Source organism: Gorilla gorilla, chromosome 14, assembly GCF_029281585.2.
Source record: "Gorilla gorilla gorilla isolate KB3781 chromosome 14, NHGRI_mGorGor1-v2.1_pri, whole genome shotgun sequence".
Lineage (NCBI taxonomy): Eukaryota > Metazoa > Chordata > Mammalia > Primates > Hominidae > Gorilla > Gorilla gorilla.
The window spans coordinates 34191992-34210035 of record NC_073238.2 but is presented as its reverse complement, the minus strand read 5'-3'; positions in this window follow the sequence as shown (position 1 = coordinate 34210035).

Sequence of the window (18044 nt, the reverse complement as noted above, 5' to 3'; positions counted from 1 at the left end):
ATCACTGAATTCCAGTGGCAGGTCTTTTCCAACAATTGGAAAGATTTTTAAGTAATTAACATAGATTGAGCATCTCCTAATGCATATATTTTCATGCATATAAAACAAGGATAGAGTAAATTTTCAGACAGAAACATTAAGCAATTAAAATGTTAGGAAAAAAATTATATAAACATAAAATCCAGAAATGACAACATTGATCACTGAAGTTTTCCATATTAAAAACGAACTTTAAAATCCATCATCATTACCAGTAAACATTGACTGAGTCTTTACATCAGATACTGCTGTCTGGGATAATAGTAAAGTATACTTTATGAATTGAGACCCTGTGCCTTTATAGTTCTCACAATGTGTTCTGGAATCCTTGAGAATCCCCTTCCATTGGGGATCCTCAAGGTCAAAGCTTTTTGTAATAACAGTAAGACTTTATTTGCCTTTTCACTGACATTCTCTCTGGGTAGTCAGTGCCACAGTTACTCAGAGGCTACATGACATGTGATATCACAAACTATTTAATGCAGAAATAGCCATGAAATGTAGCTTTCTTATATTGAGCCAGACCTAAAGAGACTTGCAAAAATGTAAATTAATGCCACTCTTCTCACTAATTGTTTTTGTTTGGGGAAATATAGCACTTGGTGAAATAATAAATCCAGGCAATAAACACTTAGTGAAATAATAAAAGGCAATGATCAGCAACTATTAGGTAATACTAAGCCATTAGATGGAAAGCAGATGGGGAACTTTACAATGGATGAAGCAGGCTGACTATACCTAAATGCAGTGATCAATCTTAATTTCACAACCAGAGCAACAACTGAACATGATGTGCCTCTTGTACAAAATACCACCATCCAAGTAATCTTCATTTATTTTAGAGACAGGGTATCTTTATGTTGCCCAGGCTGGTCTCAAACTCCTGAGTTCCTAATGCTTCAGCCTCCCTAGTAAGTGGGACTCCACTGCACCTGGCTCACCGCGAAACCATCAAATAATGGTTTTTGTTTGTTTGTTTGTTTGTTTGAGACAGAATCTCACTTTGTCACCCAGGCTGGAGTGCAGTGGTCCAATCTCGGTTCACTGCAACCTCCGCTTCCTGGGTTCAAGAGATTCTCCTGCCTCAGCCTCTTGAGTAGCTGGGAATACAGGCATGCACCACCATACCTGGCTAAGTTTTGTATTTTTTGCAGAGACAGGGTTTTGCCATGTTGCCCAGGCTACTCTCAAACTCCTGAGCTCAAGTGATCCACCTGCCTTGGCCTCACATAGTGCTGGGATTACTGGCGTGAGCCACCACGGCTGGCTGCAAAATTCTTAAGAGAAAGTATACTGCAAAGTGTCCTGTTTTCTTTAACAAATCAAGTGTGAAGAAAGAGCGGGAGGAGTTTACCCATGAAACAAGCAAATGCAATGTGTAAACTTCTCAGCTCTATTAGACCTAATGTTCTCTTTTCGTATACACTCTTAAAAATAGACTTTACCTTTTTTTTTTTTTTTTTTTTTTTTGAGACAGAATCTCATTCCGTTGCCCAGGCTGGAGTGCAGTGGCACAATCTCGGCTCACTGCAACCTCCGATTCCCGGGTTCAAGCAATTCTCCTGCCTCAGCCTCCCGAGTAACTGGGATTACAGGCGCCCGCCACCACACCTGGCTAATTTTTTTGTATTTTTAGTAGACACAGGGTTTCACCATGTTGGCCAGGCTGGTTTCGAACTCCTGACCTCAAGTGATCTGCCTACCTTGGCCTCCCAAAGTGCTAGGATTACAGGCCCAGCCTAGACTTTACTTTTTAGAGCAGTTTTTGGTTCACAGTAAATTTGAGTGGAAAGTACAGATAGTTCCCATATGCTCCCTGCCCTGACACAGCCTTCTCTGGTATCAACATCACACATCAAAGCAGCACATTTGTTATAACTGATGAACCCATACTGCCATATCATCTCATACAAACATTTTGACATTTCTTTTATTGTCTGGATAAAAGATTCATAGAATATATGATTGATCCAGAATCATAGTTTTAAAAAACAGGCAATATAATTCCATGACTAGAATAAAAAGACAAAATTAAAATAAAGTAATTTATAAGTTTTTAAATGCAACTCAATATGTAAGTAATCAAGGAATACTACTTCGGGAGATAATAGATAGATGTTTGTACCTACTTAAAATGAATAAGTGGGTATTTAAAATTAGTAAGAAGAAGCCATTATGAACAAGAGGTAAAAGAAACAAAATTGCAGTCCAGGTGTGGTGGCTCATGCCTGTAATCCCAGCATTTTGGGATGCCAAGGCAGTCAGATTGTTTAAGGCCAGGAGTTTGAGACCAGCCTGGGCAACATAATGAGACGCCATCCCTTAAAAACATACATACAAAATTGCAGAGAAACAGATAAAAACTAGAGTTAGGGCTGTTCACAGTAGCTCAAGCCTGTAATCCCAAAACTAGGAGGGGAAGGTGGGAGGATTGCTTGAGCCTGCAAGTTCAAGACCAGCCTTGGCAACATAGCGAGACCCCATCTCTACAAAAAAATTTAAAAAGTAGCTAGGTATGATGGTTCAGTCTTGGAAGGCTGAAGCAGAAGGCTCGCTTAAGCCCAGGAGGCCAAGGCTGCAGTGAGCTGTGATCATGCCACTGCACCACAGTCTGGGCAACAAGTTGAGTGGCATGATTTCTTAGACAGATCTTAATCCCTATCTAAGAAAAAGAAAAAGAAAAAAAAATATATATATATATGTGTGATATATAGAAAACAAATAGCAAAATGGTAGACGTTAGTCCTTCATTATCAGTAATTATTTCAAATGTAAATAGTTTAAATTCTCCAATTAAAAGACAGCTAGCAAACAGCATATATATATACACACATATATATACACATACATATATATACACACATACATATATATATACATACATATATATACACACACATATACATACACACACATATATATATATACTTTTTTTTGAGACAGAGTTTCGCACTTGTTGCCCAGACTGGAGTGCAATGGTGCGATTTCTGTTCCCTGTAACCTCCACCTCCCAGGTTCAAGCGATTCTCCTGCCTCAGCCTCCCAAATAGCTGGTATTACAGGCATGTGCCACCACGCCCGGCTAATTTTTTGTATTTAGTAGAGACGGAGTTTCACCATGTTAGTCAGGCTGGTCTCGAACTCCTGACCTCAGGTGATCTGCCTGCCTCAGCCTCCCAAAGTGCTGGGATTACAGGTGTCACCACCACGCCCGGCCCATTTATTTTATATTAAAAAATAGAGATGGGGTCTTGCCATGTTGCCCAGGCTGGTCTCAAACTCCTGGGAGGCAATCCTCCCACTGTGGCCTCCCAAAGTGCTGGGATTACAGGCATGAGCCACCGCGCCCAGCCCAAGTTTTATTCTTGTTCAGGTACATGAGGCCAATGGATCAAGAGGCAATTGCAATAAAAAAGAGAGTTTGTTACTCACAGTCCCAAAAGGACAGAGCACACAATGCCACACCACACAGAGGCCACGCAGGGAAACAGCAAGATAGGTCAGAAGGCAGAGGGAAGGAGGGGAAAACATGGGTGAGAACCTCCACTGCGGTTTCCAAGGGAAGGAACAGGCAAGGCAGGGTAAGCAGGTTTAGGGTTGGCTAGTGAGAATAATTTCAGCAGGCTCTCTGGGGCACAAGGGCTGTCTCTCCTGCTCTGGTATCTGGCCCTGGAGTGAGTTAAGACAGGGGAAGAGCAGTGAGAAGTGTGACAGCCTGATAATTAAGGTGGTTGGGGTGTGGGCTCTGGATTGGTTGGTTTCCACATACAAGGCACACTTCCAGGTGAGTTCTTCACTATCTCTAGGCATTGGCTAACCTGGATGGTTGTGCCTGGATGGTTGTGCCTCCAGGATCAGGAAGGCCCCCAATGGCAAAGCATCAGAAATACAAAAAAATAGGCCAGGCGCAGTGGCTCACGCCTGTAATCCCAATACTTTGGGAGGCCGAGTTGGGCAGATCACTTGAGGTCAGGAGTTCCAGACCAGCCTCGGCAACTTGGTGAAACCCCATCTCTACTAAAAATACAAATATTAACTGGAGTGTGGTGGTGCATGACTGTAGTCTCAGCTACTTGGGAGGCTGAGACAAGAGAATCACCTGAACCTGGGAGGCGAAGGTTGCAGTGAGCCGAGATCGCGCCACTGCACTCCAGCCTGGGAGACAGAGTGAGTCTCAGTCTCACCAAAAAAAAAAAAAAAAAATTGAAAGCAAGAACTCAAATGGATATTTGTTCATAACAGCATTATTCACTATGGCCAGAAGTAGGACCCAACACAAGTGTCCACCGACAGATGAATGGATAAACAAATTGTGGTGGATATTATTCTGCTTAAAAAGGAATTAAATTCTGTACATGATACAACATGGGTGAGACTTCAAAACATTATGTTTAGTGAAATAAGCCAGACACAAAAGGACAAATATTTTATGATATCACTTTGCATAATTTGAGCTAATTTATGTAGAAGAGTGTATATAAAGAGATATCCAGGAAAAGAGAGATATCCAGATGTTTGTTTGCCAAAATGTTGACAATGTTCATATATGATTGGTTGAATGACAGGTAATTTTTACAAACGTTGCTATACCTTTTGGCTTGCTCAATTTGTTAACAGAACAATATTATTATTACTAAAAAAATTATTTTTTTGAGATGGAGTTTCACTCTTGTTGCCCAGGCTGGAGTGCAATGGCGCCATCTCAGCTCACAGCAACCTCCGCCTCCTGCATTCAAGCAATTCTCCTGCCTCAGCCTCCCAAGTAGCTGGAATTACAGGTGCCTGACACCACGCCCGGCTAACGTTTTGTATTTTTAGTAGAGACGGGGTTTCACCATGTTAGCCAGGCTGGTCGCGACCTCCTGACCTCATGTGATCCACCCGCCTTGGCCTCCCAAAGTGCTGGGATTACAGGCGTGAGCCACCACGCCCGGCCAACAGTATTATTTTTTAAAAGACCAGTGACATAGTTTTCATATTCACTTGGCAGTAATATCATAAAGATGATTCAAAAAAAAAATTTGTTGAACTACATAAATCCACCTCTGAGATAAATTCCATGATTCTATAAATTCCAATCTCTTATCCTCAGATATGAGTTTTAGGCCTCAATGTACGGATCAGCCTTTTTAATGGGAAGGCAAAGGGTTCAGGGATCTGTTAAACATATGTTCTTCTCTTGGGTCTTCTAGGTCTTCTCTAGGCTTCCAGAACCTAAGGAATGATTCTACCAGTAGGTAAGACTCACATACAAAGAGACGAAAAGTTCCTAGAGCCCAGAAAGTTCAATACCACCCCCAAAAAACCTCCCTAAACACTGTTCTTTTATTAATATTATTATTTAATTTTCTTAATTTTTTTTTTGAGACAGGGTCTCGCTCTTACCCAGGCTGAAGTGCAGTGGCATGATCACGGCTCACTGCAGCCTCGACTTTCTGGGCTCAGGTGATCTTCCCATCTCAGCCTCCCAAGTAGCTGGGACCACAGGTGCAAGCCATCATGCCTGGCTAACATGGTTTCCCCATGTTGCCCGGCTAGTCTTGAACTCCTGAGCTCAAGTGATCCACATTGGCCTCAGCCTCCCAAAGTGCTAGGATTATAGGTATGAGCCATCACACTTCGGCCTCTTTTTTGTTTTTAATTGGGCTAAAATATACATAACATAAAATTTACCATTGGAAGTTTTTCATTGTTCTTAAATTTTTTTTTTTTTTTTTTGTATTTTTAGTGGAGATGGGGTTTCACCATGTTGGCCAGGCTGGTCTCGAACTCCTAACCTCGTGATCCGCCCGCCTCAGCCTCCCAAAGTTCTGAGATTACAGGCGTGAGCCACTGCGCCCAGCCAAATTTTTTTTATTTTTATTTATTTATTTAGAGACAAGGTATCATTCTGTCACCTAGGCTGGAGTGCAGTGTTGCAATCATGGCTCACTGCAGCCTTGACCTCCTGGGCTCAGACAATCCTCTCACCTCAGCCTCCTGAGCAGTTGGGAACACAGATGCATGCCACCATGCACAGCTAATTTATTTATTTGTTTATTATTATTGTTGAGACCGAGTTTCACTCTTGTTGCCCAGGCTAGAGTGCAATGATGCCATCTCAGCTCACTGCAACCTCCACCTCCCGGGTTCAATCAATTATCCTGCCTCGGCCTCCCAAGTAGCTGGAATTACAGGCGTGCACCACTATGCCTGGCTAATTTTGTATTTTCAGTAGAGATGGGGTTTCACCATGTTGGTCAGGCTGGTCTCAAACTCCTGACCTCAAGTGATCCACCCACCTCAGCCTCCCAAAGTGTTGGGATTACAGGCATGAGCCACCGTGCCTGGCTTGGACTAATTTATTTTTATTTTTTGTAGAGATGATGTCTCCCTATTGTTGTCCAGGCTGGTCTCAAACTCATGGATTCAAGGGATCCTCACACCTCAGCCTCCCAAAGTGCTGGGATTATGGGTGTCACCCATCGTATTTGGCTAATTTTTAATTGTAGCAAAAAAACACATAATATAAAACTTCATATTTTAACCATTTTAAGTGTATAATTCAGTAGTGTTAACTATATTCACATTGTTTGTTTGTTTTTTTTTTTTGAGACAGAGTTTTCCTCTTGTTGCCCAGGCTGGAGTGCAATGGCACGATCTCGGCTCACTGCAAGCTCTGCCTCCCGGGTTCAAGCAATTCTCCTGCCTCAGCCTCCCGAGTAGCTGGGATTACAGGCATGGGTCACCACACCCAACTAATTTTGTATTTTTAGTAGAGATGGGGTTTCTCCATGTTGGTCAGGCTGGTCTCGAACTCCCGACTTCAGGTGATCCGCCCACCTTGGCCTCCCAAAGTGCTGGGATTACAGGCGTGAGCCACCGCGCCCAGCCTATTCACATTGTTTTGTAACAGATCTCTAGAATGTTTTCATTTCAAAAAACGGAAGCTATGCCCATTAAACCAAAACTCCCCATTCCCCATTTTACTTAATCACTGGCAATCATCATTCTATTTTCTATCTCTATGAATTTCACTCCTATAGATACCTTGGATAGGTGGAGTCATGGAGTCATACAGTATTTGTCTTTTTGTGACTGGCTTCTTTCACTTAGCATATTATTGTTAAGGTTCATTCAGGCCAGTGCCAGGACTCATGGCTGTAATCCCAATACCTTTGGGAGGCTGAGGCAGGAAGATCGCTTGAGGCAAGGCATTTGAGACCAGCCTGGGCAACACAACAAGACCCTCTATCTAAAAAATTTTAAAGTTAGCCAGGCATAATGGTGCATGCCTATAGTGCTAGCTACTTGAGAGGTAGGATGGGAGGATCACTTGAGCTAGGAGTTTGAGGTTGCAGTGAGCCATGATCACACCACTGCACTGCAGCCTGGGTAACAGAATGAGCACAGTGAGCAGATTGAGACCCCAGCTCCTTTTTTAAAAAAAGTTGGGCCGGGTGTGGTAGCTCATGCCTGTAATCCCAGCACTTTGGGAGGCCGAGGCAGGTGGATCACGAGGTCAGGAGTTCAAGACCAGCCTGGCCAAGATGGTGAAACCCCATCTCTACTAAAAATACAAAAATTAGCCAGGCGTGGTGGCAGGTGCCTGTAATCCCCGCTACTCGGGAGGCTGAGGCAGAGAACTGCTTGAACCCGGGAGGCGGAGGTTGCAATGAGCTGAGATGGCACCACTGGGCGACAGAGCCAGACTCCATCTCAAAAAAAAAAAAAAAAAAGTTGGTGGGGGAGAGGTCATCCATATACACACATCAGTGCTTCCTTCCTTTTCTGGCTAAATTAGATTCCAGCATGTATATACCACATTTTGCTTATCAATTCATCTATCAGTGGACGCTTGGGTTGCTTCTGCCTTTTGGCTATTGTGAAAAATCTGCTATGAACATGAATGCACTAATATCTCTTTGAGTTACTGCTTTCAATTCCTTTGGGTATATACCCAGAAGTGGGACTGCTGGGTCATATGGTGTTATGGGTTGAATGTTTGTGTCTACCCAAAGTTCATATGTTGAAGCTCTAGTCCCCAGTGTAATGGTATTTGAAGTGGGAACTTTGGGAGGTGGAATCCTCTTGTGGCATTGATGCCCTTATAAGAAGAGTGAGAGAAAGAAATTTCTCTCTCTCTCTCCCTGCCACCTGCTTTCTGTCTCTCTGTATGAATGCACCAAGGAAAGGCTACATGAAGACATTTTGAGAAGAGAATAGCTGTCTGCAAACCAAGACCCATTTATCTGTTTTGTTTTATTGCCTGTGCTTTTGATATCACATTCAAGAAATCCATGCCTCAGCCTCCCGAGTAGCTGGGACTACAGGCACCCGCCACCATGCCTGACAATTTTTTGTATTTTTAGTGGAGACGGGGTTTTACCGTGTTAGCAAGGATGATCTCAATCTCCTGACCTTGTGATCTGCCCGCCTCGGCCTCCCAAAGCATATAGTCCTTTTAATGTGTTGTTGAATTCTGTTTTGTAGTACTTTGTTGGGATTTTATTATTATTATTATTATTTACCAAGCACAGTAACAGTACATCAAGTTGAGGATTTTTGTATCAATATTCATCAGGCATATTGAGCTATAGTTTTCTTGTATTGCCTTTGTCTGATATCAGAGTAATGGTGGCCCCATAAAATCAATTCAGAAGTGCTCCCTCCTCTTTAATTCCTTGGAAGAGTTTATCAAGTATTGGTATTTGTTAATTCTTCGATAAATACAATGTTTGGTAGAGTTTACCAGTAAACCCATCTAGTACTAGGCTTTTTGAAGTTTTAAATTACTGATTCAATCTCCTTCCTAGTAATAGGCCTGTTCAGATATGCTATTTTGTTATGATTCATTCTTGGTAGGTTATGTGTTTCTAGTAATTTATCCATTTTATATCGGTTATCTATTTTGTTGTTGTACAATTGTTTTTGTTTTTGAGACAGAGTCTCACTGGCTATGTCACTCAGGCTGGAGTGCAGTGGCACGATCTTGGCTCACTGCAACCTCTGCCTCCTGGGTTCAAGTGATTCTCGTGCCTCAGCCTCCTGAGTAGCTGGGATTACACTCACACCACCACACCCGGCTAATTCTTGTATTTTTAGTAGAGATGGGGTTTCGCCATGTTGGCTGGTCTCGAACTTCTGGCCTCAAGCAATGTGACCACCTCAGCCTCCCAAAGTGCTGGCATTACAGGCATGAGCCATCTCGCCTGGCCTGTACAATTGTTAATAATACTCTCTTATAATTATTTTTGGCTGTAATGTCCTCTCCTTTATTTCTAAGTTTAGTTATTTGAGTCTTTTTTTTCAGAGTCAATGTATTTAAAGATTAATCAATTTTGTTGATCTTTTCAAAGAAACCATTCTTGGTTTTATTGATTTCCTCTACTGCTTTCCTTTTTTTTTTTTTTTTTTTTTTTTTTTTTGAGTCAGAGTCCCGCTCTGTCACCCAGGCTGAAGTGCAGTGGCACAATCTTGGCTCACTGCAACCTCTCCCTCCCGGATTCAAGTGATTCTCCTGCCTCAGCCTCCCGAGTAGCTGGGATTACAGGTGCCTGCCACCATGCCCCACTAATTTTTTGTATTTTTAGTAGAGACAGAGTTTCCCCATGTTGGCCAGGCTGGTCACAAACTCCTGACCTCGTGATCCACCCGCCTCAGCCTCCCAAAGTGCTGGGATTACAGGCATGAGTCACCGAGCCCAGCCTTTCCTCTACTGCTTTTCTATTCTTTATTTTGTTTATCTCTATTCTAATCCTTATTATTTCCTTCCTTTTGCTAGCTTTGGTTTTAGTTGTTCTTTTTCTAGTTCCTTAATGTGTAAAGTTTAATTATTGGTTTCAGATCTTTCTTCTCTTTAACTGTAAAAAAGGAGCTTTTACAGCTGTAAATTTCTCTTCTAGCACTGCTTTTACTGAATTTCATAAGTTTTACAAAATTGTTTATCTATTTATCTATTTATTTATTTATTTATTTCAGAAGTGGGGTCTTGCATCAGGCGTGGTGGCTCACGCTTGTAATCTCCAGCACTTTGGGAGGCAGAGGCAGGCAGATCACAAGGTCAGAAATTCGAGACCAGCCTGACCAACATGATGAAACCCGTCTCTACTAAAAACACAAAAATTACCCCCGTGTGGTGGTGCGCGCCTGTAATCCCAGCTCTTGGGGAGGCTGAGGTAAGAGAATTGCTTAAACCCGGGAGGCGGAGGTTGCAGTGAGCCGAGATCAAGCAAGGATTGTGCCTGGACTGCACTCCAGCCTGGGCGACAGAGTGAGACTCTGTCTAAAAAGGAAAAAAAAAAAAAAAAAGAAGTGGGGTCTTGCTCTGTCACCTATGCTAAAGAGCAGTGGAGTGATCATGGCTCACTATAGTCTCTAGCCTCAAATTCCTGGGATCAAGCAATCTGATGCCTCAGCATCCTGAATAGCTGGGACTACAGTTACACACCATTGCATCGGGCTAATTTTTTTTATTTTTGTAGAGACTGGGTCTTGCCTTGTTGCCCAGACTGGCCTCAAACTCCTGGGCTCAAACAATCCTCCCACGCTGGCCTCCCAAAGTCCTGGGATTACAAGTTTGAACCACCACACCTGGCCTGAATCCCATAAATTTTGGTACTGGGTGCTTTTGTTTAATTTGTTACAATATATTTTATAATATCTCTGTGTTTTCTTCCTTGACCCACAGATTGTTTAAGGTGTGTTCTTGGCTGGGTGCGGTGGCTCACACCTGTAATCCCAGCACTTTGGGAGGCTGAGGTGGGTGGATCACGAGGTCAGGAGATCGAGACCATCCTGGCTAACACAGTGAAACCCCGTCTCTACTAAAAATACAAAAAAATTAGCTGGGCGTGGTGGCGGGTGCCTGTAGTCCCAGCTACTCGGGAGGCTGAGGCAGGAGAATGGTGTGAACCCAGGAGGCAGAGCTTGCAGTGAGCCAAGATCGCACCACTGCACTCCAGCCTGGGCGACACAGTGAGACTCCGTCTCAAAAAAAAAAAAGAGTGTGTTCTTTAATTCCATATATATATATTTTTACTTTTCTACTTTTCTTTCTTCTAGTTCTGTTTCCATTTCTTTGTGATTGGAAAAAATACTTTGTATGATTTCTATCTTTTAAAATGTATCAAGACATGTTTTGTGAACTAACATGTTGCCTATCCTTGGAGAATTTCCCATGTGTACCCAAGAAAAATGTGTATTGTGCTGTTGTTGAGCAGAGTGTTCTGTAAATATCTGTTAGGTCTGATTGTTCCATAGTGTTGTTTCAGTCTTCTGTTTCCCTAATGATTTTCATTCGTTGTTCTATCAGTTGTTGAAAGGGGAGTATTGAAGTTTCCTACAATTACTGTTGAGCTTTTTCTCACCTCAATTCTGTTAAGTTTACTTCATATAAGGTCTGATGTTTGATGCATATATATTTATAATTAGTATAATTTTGTTGGTAAGTTGATGATTTTATATGGTCAATTACATATATAATATATACACATATCATAAATATGGTCTTTTATATATTTATATATAATGTTCTTTTTGTCTCTTGTAACAGTTTTTGACTTAAACTCTATTTTGTCCGGTATTAGTATAGTCACCCTTGCTCTCTTTTTATTCTTGTTTGCATGAAATATCTTTTTTCATCCATCCTTTTTTTTCCTTTTTCTTTTTCTTTTTTTTTAAATATTGTGCGACCTGGGCTTCTGCCCTGACCATAGGCCACGGCGCCTGCCCACTTACCCGCCTGTTGCTGCCTGCTCCTGGCCCGCCCAAGGGCCCAGCAGGCACGAGGGACATGCTTTCACGTTTATCCTCTGCATGTCCTTATATCAAAAGTGAGTCTCCTGTAATCAGGATATATTTGGATCCTCTTTATTTTTTGTAAATTCTGCCAATCTATCTCTTTTTAGAAGTGGGTGTAAATTAAAGACTAGGGACTTTAATCTATTTATATTTAAAGCAATTACTAATAGAGAAGGACGTACTATTGCCTTTTGTTGTTTTCTGTGTTTTATAACTTTTTTTGTCTCTAATTTGTTCCCATTCCTACTTCTGTGTTTAGTTGATTTTTCCATATTTACTCCTATCCCCAATCCCTAGCAATCATCATTCTACTTCCTATCTCTATGAATATGAATACGCTAAGCACTTTTTTTTTTTTTTTTTTTTTTTTTTTGAGGCAGAGTCTCTCTCTGTTGCCCAGGCTGGAGTGCAATGGTGTGATCTCGGATCACTGCAACCTCCGCCTCCCAGGTTCAAGCAATTCTCCTGCCTCAGCCTCCTGAGTAGCTGGGATTACAGGCGCCTGCCACCACGCCCAGCTAATTTTTGTATTTTTAGTAGAGACGTGGTTTCACCATGTTGGTCAGGCTGGTCTCGAACTCCTGATGAGGTGATCCACCCGCCTCGGCCTCCCCAAGTGCTGGGATTATATGCACGAGCCACCACCCAGTGGATTCCATTCTTTTTTTTTCTTTTTTTTTTTTTTTTGAGATGGAGTCTTGCTCTGTCACCCAGGCTGGAGTGCAGTGGCACGATCTTGGCTCACTGCAAAAGCTCTGCCTCCCAGGTTCACGCCATCCTCCTGCCTCAGCCTCCTGAGTAGCTGGGACTACAGGCGCCCTCCACCATGCCCGGCTAATTTTTTCTATTTTTTAGTAGAGATGGGGTTTCACAGTGTTAGCCAGGATGGTCTTGATCTCCTGACCTTGTGATCTGCCCACCTCAGCCTCCCAAAGTGCTGGGATTACAGGCGTGAGCCACCACGCTCAGCCAAGGATTCCATTCTTATAAGAAGTACTTAGAGGCTGGGTGCAGTGGCTCACGCCTGTAATCCCAACACTTTGTGAGACCGAGGCGGGCGGATCACCTGAGGTCAGGAGTTCGAGACCAGCCTGGTCAACATAGTGAAACCCCATCTCTACTAAAAATACAAAAATTAGCCAGGCGTGATGGCATGCAATTGTAGTCCCAGCTACTCAGGAGGCTGAGACAGGAGAATTGCTTGAACCCGGGGGGCGGAGCTTGCAGTGCGCCAAGATCGTGCCACTGCACTCCAGCCTGGGCAACAGAGGGGACATTCAAACTTCAGCATACCCGAAAGAATTAAAAGCAAGGACACAAAGGTATTTTTATAGTCATCTTGATTGCACATTATTATTCACAATAGCTAAAATGTGGGAACAACCCAAGCAAGACTCTCTCAAAAAAAAAAAATGGAATCAGAATATTTTTCCTTTTGTGACTGGCTTATTTCACTCAGTATAACATCTTCAAGGTTCATTAATGTTGTAGATCAGTTAGAATTTCCTTCCTTTTAAGGCTGAATAAAATGTTTCATTGTCCATTAATTTACAATATTTATTAATTAATCAATTTACACTTGGATTGTTCCTACATTTTAGCTATTGTGAATAATAATGTGCAATAAACATGACTATAAAAATACCTTTGTGTCCTTGCTTTTAATTCTTTTGGGTATGCTGAGGTTTGAATGTACCCTCCAAAATTCATGTTGAAATTTAATCCCTAATGTGATAGTATTGAGAGGTGGGGCCTTTAAGAGGTAATTGCGTCACATAGGCTCTGCCCTCATGAATGGATTCATCTATTCATGGATTACTGGAATAAGGGGTTAGTGGATTAATGGGTTATTATGGAAAGGGAACTGGCAGCTTTATAAGAAGAGAAAGAGACCAGAGCTAGCTCCCTCACCATGTGATGCCCTGCATCACCTTGAGACACTTCAGAGAGTCCCCACAGCGGGAAGGCCCTCATGAGATGCCCCTACCTCTACCTTGGACTTCTCAACCTCCATAATTATGATAAATAAATTTCTTTTCTTTATGAATTACCGTAAATTCCTTTTCTTTATCAATCACCCAGTTTAAGATATTCTGTTATAAGCAACAGAAAACAGATTAAGACAGGGAATATATCCAGAACTGGAATTACTGGATGATATGACGATATGGTAATTTTATTTGTAATTTTTGGAGGAACTAACATACTGTTTTCCATAGCTGCTGCATCATTTTACATTCCTACAATCAAGGCACAACAGTTCCAATTTCTCCACATGCACATCAACATTTGTTATTTCCTGTTTTATATATACAGACAGTCCCCTATTTTTAAAATATGTTAATTTTTTTTTTTTTTTTTTTTTTTTTTTTTTTTTTTTTGAGATGGAGTTTCGCTCTTTCGCCCAGGCTGGAGTGAAGTGGCGAGATCTCGGCTCACTGCAACCTCCGCCCCTTGGTATCAAGTGATTCTCCTGCCTCAGCCTCCCGAGTAGGCACCCATGACCATGCCTGGCTAATTTTTTATTTTTATAGAGACAGGGTTTTGCCATGTTGGCCAGGCTGATCTAAAACTCCTAACCTCAAGTGATCTACCCACCTCAGCCTCCCGAAGTGCTAGGATTACAGGTGTGAGCCACTGTGTCCGTCCTAAAATTTTTAATACAATTAAAAATTATACTATAATTTGTCAACTTTATCATGCTGCAAAGGCAATACACATTCAATAGAAACCATATTTTTGAATACCCATACAACCATTCTGTCTTTTACTTTCAGTACAGTAGTTAATAAATTATATTATATATCCAGTACTTTGGCTGGGCCGAGGTGGCTCACGCCTGTCCAACGATTTGGGAGGCCAAGGCAGGTGGATCACTTGAGGTCAGGAATTCGAGACCAGCCTGACCAACATGGTGAAAACCCATCTCTACTGAAAATACAAAATTAGCTGGGTGTGGTGGCAGGCACCTGTAATCCCAGCTACTTGGGAGGTTGAGGCAGAAGAATCATTAGAACCCGGGAGGCAGAAGTTGCAGTGAGCTGAGATTGTGCCATTGCATTCCAGCCTTGGCAACAAGAGTGAAACTCTGTCTCAAAAAAAAAAAAAAAAACAAGATATCCAGTATTTTATCATAAAATAGGCCTTGCAGTAGATGATTTTGCCCAACTTCAGGCTAATGTAAACAATCTGAGCATATTTAAAGTAGGCTAGGTAAAGCTATGATGTTAAGTAGGTTAAGTGTACTGGTGTAGTAAATGCATTTTCAGCTTACAATATTTTTATCTTATGATGGGTTTATCAAGACGTAACCCCATCGTAAGTTGAGAAGCATCTGAGTGTGTGTGTGTGTGTGTGTGTGTGTTCCATCCTAATGGGCATGAGGTGATACCTTATTGTGGTTTTGATTTACAACAATTTATTTCAATCTGAAACAATTTAACTTTACTCACATATAGAAACTCTACTCCACTACAGCTCCACCACTCCCTACATTATATTATTGAATTCAGAAATTATGTCTTGAAGCCAAACGTGGTGGTGTGTGCCTGTAAGACCAGATACTTGGGAGGCTGAGGAAGGAGGAGAGCTTGAGCCCAGGAGTTTGAGTCCAGTGTGGGCAGCATAGCAAGACCTCATCTCTTTAAAAAAGATATATTTTTATTGTGTATCCATTAGCATAGATTTATAATTATGTTTATACTTTTGTGTTTTATTTATTTATTTTTTATTTATTTAGTTTTTGAGACGGAGTCTCACTCTGTCGCCCAGGCTGGACTGCAGTCGTGTCATCTTGACTCACTGCAACCTCCGTCTCCCAGGTTCAAGCAATTCTCCTGCCTCAGCCTCCCAAGTAGCTGGGATTACAGGCACCCGCCACCATACCCGGCTAATGTTTTTGTATTTTTAGTAGAGATGGGGCTTCACTATGCTGGCCCGGCTGATTTCTAACTCCTGACCTCAAGTGATCCACCCGCCTTGGCCTCCCAAAGTGTTAGGATTACAGGCGTGAGCCACCGTGCCTGGACTATATTTGTGTGTTAAATGTTATAAAAGAATTTAAAGTTATAAACCCAAATGACAGTAATACAAGTTTTTATGTTTGTCCATATATTTAACTCTACCAGAGAACTTTGTATTTTCATATGTCTTCAAATTACTAACACTCTTTTCTTCTTTTTTAATTAGTTTATGTTTCTTCTTAGTCTACTGACATGAGCTATCAAGAAGAGGCAAATTCAGAGGCAGAAGTTACCAAGAGCTCCTGACCTCATGATCGGCCCACCTCGGCCTCCCAAAGTGCTGGGATTACAGGCATGAGCCACCATGAGCGGCCCTATTTTAACCATTTTTAAGTGTACAGTTCAGTGGCATTAATTACATCTACATTATTATGTAGAAACAAACACTATACAACTATAAATACTTTTATTATCCCAAACAGAAACTTCATTCTCATTTAAAAATAACTCCCGGCCAGGCATGGTGGCTCACACCTGTAATCCCAGCACTTTGGGAGGCTGAGGTGGGCGGAACATGAGGTCATGAGTTCGAGACCAGCCTGGCCAACATGGTGAAACCCCGTCTCTACTAAAAATACAAAAATTAGCTGGGCGCGGTGGCGCATGCCTGTAGTCCCAGCTACTTGGGAGGCTGAGGCAGGAGAATCGCTTGAACCTGGGACACGGAGGTTGCAGTGAGCTAACATTACACCACTGCAACCCAGCCTGGGTGACAGCGAAATTCTGACAAAAAAAAAAAAATGTTAAAATAAAAAATTTTTATGTTAAATATATTTTACTATGATTTCTTAAAGGACAAAAAATCCCTCTATTTCTCAAATTGGTAAAAATGTAATTCCCACACAAACAGTCCAGAACACATGTCAAAATTTTATTTAAATCATTAGTGGGACAGGCGCAGTGGCTCATGCCTGTAATCCCAGCACTTTGGAAGGCCAAGGCAGGCGGATCACGAGGTCAGGAGATGGAGACCATCCTGTCTAACATGGTGAAATCCCATCTCTACTAAAAATACAAAAAAAAAATTAGCTGGGCGTGGCGGTGGGCGCCTATAGTCCCAGCTACTTGGGAGGCTGAGGCAGGAGAATGGCGTGAACCCAGGAGGCGGAGCTTGCAGTGAGCCGAGATTGCGCCACTGCACTCCAGCCTGGGCGACAGAGTGAGACTCGTCTCAAAAAATAAATAAATAAATAAATAAAAATAAATAAATCATTAATGAAGTCTGAGAGTAGTGGCTCACACTTGTAATCCCAGCACTTTGGGAAACCGAGGTGGGAGGATCACTTGAGCCCAGGAGTTTGAGACCTGCCTGGGAAACACAGGGAGACTTCATTTCTACAAAAAAAAATTAAAAAATTAGCTGGGTGTGGTAGCTCACGCCTGTGGTCCCAGCAATTCAGGAGGCTAAGGTGGGAGGACTGCTTGAGCCTGGGAGGTCAAGGCTGCAGTGAGACATGATCATGCCACTGCACTCCAGCCTGAGTGATACAGCGAGACCCTGCCTTAATGAGGAAACCAGCAGAATGACAACAGTGATTCAATAGGATATGAGAAACCTGGATTTATACAAAGTGATAAAATAAATATGGTAATAAACCTGCTATTTTAAATATAAAATCAGTCAGTGTCCTACAGGGAAATAAAATCATAACCTTAGGGTTATATTATTGATTTATTTATTTTTTTTAGAAAGAGGATCTTTTGCTGTTGCCCAGGCTGGAGTACAGTGGTGCAATCACAGCTCATTACAGCCTCAAACTCCTGGGCTCAAGTGAACCTCCACCTCAGCCTCTCCAGTAGGTAGGAGTACAGGTACATGCCACCAAGCCTAGCTAATTTTTTTTTTTTTTTTTTGTAAAGGTGATCTTGCTTTGTTGCCCGGGCTGGTCTCAAACTCCTGGGCTCAAGTGATCCTCCTCCCTTGGCCTCTCAAACTGCTGGGATTACAGGCATGCACCACTATACCTGGCTAGGGTTATATCCTTTTCTAAAGAGAAAAAAACAAAACAAAACTATCACACGGTATTAGCTCTGGGTGCCATATTAGAATACCACAGACTGGGTGGCTTTAATAATAGAAATTTGTTTTCTCATAGCTCTGGAAGCTGGGAAGTTTAAGGTCAAGGTGCCGTCAAGGTTGGTATCTGGTGAGGCCATTCTTCGTGGTTTACAGATGGTCACACTCTCACTGTGTCCTCACGC